The following is a 2,818-nucleotide window of genomic DNA, read 5'->3' as shown; positions in this document are numbered from 1 at the left end:
CTTGGAGTTTTTCTTTTTCTTTCTTTTTTTTCCCTGTATTTTAGGGAAGGACTTACAGGGTGTTTAGGGTCTCACTAGCAGATTGGACTGGTAGTGATTCTCTTATTTAAAGGGATCAAACCCCCGACCCCATGCCTGTTTGCAGGAGCTTTAATCTGCTGAACTACTTGGCCGGCCCACTTGGAGTTATTTGTGAAAAGCTTTTGGGAGCATTCTAGTGAGATACTGGATATGTAAGCAGATAATGGCCAGACCATGTATAAAAACTAAAGTCTTGGACGTGCGTCAGGCGCTGGGCCGACCTGTGTTCCTGCGCTGCACACTCCTGCGTGGCAATCCTCAGGGCATCGTCTCAGTCGTGTGGTGCTACAAAGGGCGGCTGCTGCCACCACCATCGTTGTCCCCGCCGCCGCCACCGAGGCCTCCGATCAGGTGGAGCTGCGCTTGTACACCCTAACTGCGACAGCAGTGACAGCTACGATTGCAGCATCTCCAATGATGTCTGCTCTGCCGCCTGCCTCTTCCAGGTCTCTGCCAAAGTCTACAGCCCGGAGTTTTACTTCGACACCCCCAGCCCCACCCGCAGCCACTAGCTGTCCAGGAACTATTCCTGTGTGCTGCAGTGGACGCAGAGGGAGCCTGCCGCTGCGGACCCTGCGCTCAACTACAGACTCAGTGTCCGCCCGCTGAACGAGCACAGTGCTGTGGTCAAAGCCATCCCTGTCCGGCGTGTGCAGAAGGGTCAGCTGCTAGAGAACGTCGTGACCAATCGCCGTGTGCCCCACAGCTGAGATCCGCCTCACGCCCTATACCACTTTTGGGGCTGGTAACAGGGCTTCCCACATCGTCCACTGCGCCGAGCCCATCAGCTCTCTGAATCCATCAGATAATACCTGCCGCTTCGAGGACGAGAAGATGTGTGGCTACACCCAGGACCTGAGGGAGGACTCTGACTGGACAAGGCAGAACACCCTCACCCAGTCCCAAGCGTTCCCGCAACACAGGGCCCCCCACGGATGTCAGTGGCACCTCTGAGGGCTACTATGTGTTCTTCGAATCTTCCCAGCCCCATAAGATGGGGGACCTTGCGAGGTTGGTGAGTCCCCTCTACAATGCAGCGCCAAGTTCTGCTGTGTCTCGTTCTCCACCACATGTACCGGCAGCACATCGGCTCCCTCAGCCTCCTGGTGCAGTCCCGGAATAAAGGGGTTCTGGGCAAACATGCCTGGCTCCTCGATGGTAACAAGAGCAGCATGTGGTGGCAGGCCCATGTGCCCATCAACCCCAGTGGGCCCTTCCAGATTATTTTTGAGAGGATTAGAGGCTCGGGATACCTGGAGGACATTGCCATAGACAATGTCACTCTGAAAAAAGAAGAGTGTCTCTGGAAGCAGAATGGATCCCAATAAGGTGGTGGTGATGCCCGGCAGCAGAGCCCCCGCCAGCCCTGCCTGCAGCTCTGGAGGCCCGTGGCCATCTTCCTCTTGGCATTGCAAAGATGATGAGAGCTTCGTGGCCCCTGCCCCGCCCCCAGCACACCACAGTGTCCACGTAGTACCAAAGACTGAACCCCACCAGCCGGGGTCCCCAGGGGCAGGGCCGGCCTGCCAGGGAAGGGGCTGCATTGTCTTCAAGAACAAGGACAGAAAATAAGGACTGAGGCCCAGCACCCAGGCCTTGGAGGCAATTGTTGGACGTGCGCGCTCACTCACGCTCACACTCACACACAGGTATATGAAAGCACAAGTTTCTGGGGGGGGGGGACCTAAACTAAACTCGTACCTGCAATATCTGTAGTAACCAATCAAGGAAGTTCAACTACAAGAGAAAGTTCTACAGGGTGTTCAGGGTCTCACTACTAGATCAGATTCATAGTGATCCACTTGTTTACAGCCTCCCAGGAGCTGGGATGACAGGCGTGCACCAATACCTCTGGTATCAATTGCAGTCTCAGCGCACCCTGGGGGTGGGGCCAACACAGCAGGCTTGGGGATTGAACCCTGGCCCCTGTGCTTGCTTGCAGGTGCTTTAAGCTGCTGAGCTATTTGGCCAGCCCTTCCAGCAGATTGTTTCTGTTTTAATATTCAGATCTTTGGTCCGTTTTCATTCTAGTTTCGTGCATGAGGAGAGATAACGGATCTAAGTTTAGTCTTTGGCATAAGCACAGCCAGCACCATTGGATCGAGTGGCCGTATTGTCTCCAGTGAAAGTACTTTGTACCTTTGTCAAAGGAAAGGTAGTTGAGTGTGCCTGGGGTTGATTCTGCATCCGCAGTTCTGTTCTGTCCATCCCCAAAGTCTGTTGGGTCTTTTTCTTTTTCTTTTTGTCTTACCAGTGCTATGCTGTATTTGTCACCATAGCTTTGTAGTATAACTTAAAGTCTGGGATTGTGATGACCCTGCTTTGCCCTTCTTGCCCAGAACTGTTTTGGCTATTTTAGGTGCCCTCTGAGTCCATCTGATGTTTAGGGTTACTATCTCTAGTCCTGTGAGAATGTTATTGGCATTTTGATTGGGACTGCATTCAATCTGCATGTTAGTTCTGGAAGCACATCGTGACTATTTTCATTCTGCCTGTCAGGGAGGAGGGATATCTTTCCATTTCTGATGTCTTCTCTGAGCTCCTTTTTCAGAGTAGTGTGGTTTTCATTACAGTTTTTTTTTTTATTTCATTTTTTTTAAAGTAGGAAAATTTACTAGAGGAAAGGAATAGGGAATAGGAACAGCTCCTGAGGGACAAGAGAGGGTCCCCTTGGGTTTCCAATGAGCCCACCTCTCAAAGGAAGTTTTATAGAGGAAAATCATGAGGCAGGAACAAC

At 52.0% G+C, this 2,818-nt stretch overlaps 1 pseudogene; it reads left to right on the top strand.

The window, feature by feature from the left end:
• The first annotated feature begins 244 nt into the window (after positions 1 to 244).
• Positions 245 to 1,502, top strand: LOC101576619 (annotated as a pseudogene).
• The last annotated feature ends 1,316 nt before the right edge of the window (positions 1,503 to 2,818 follow it).

The sequence above is a fragment of the Octodon degus genome, unplaced genomic scaffold (assembly GCF_000260255.1).
Source record: "Octodon degus isolate 3935 unplaced genomic scaffold, OctDeg1.0 scaffold00046, whole genome shotgun sequence".
NCBI classification, from domain to species: Eukaryota; Metazoa; Chordata; class Mammalia; order Rodentia; family Octodontidae; genus Octodon; species Octodon degus.
The sequence above is the reverse complement of the archived record's forward strand: the minus strand, read 5'-3'. Positions and strand labels throughout refer to the sequence as shown.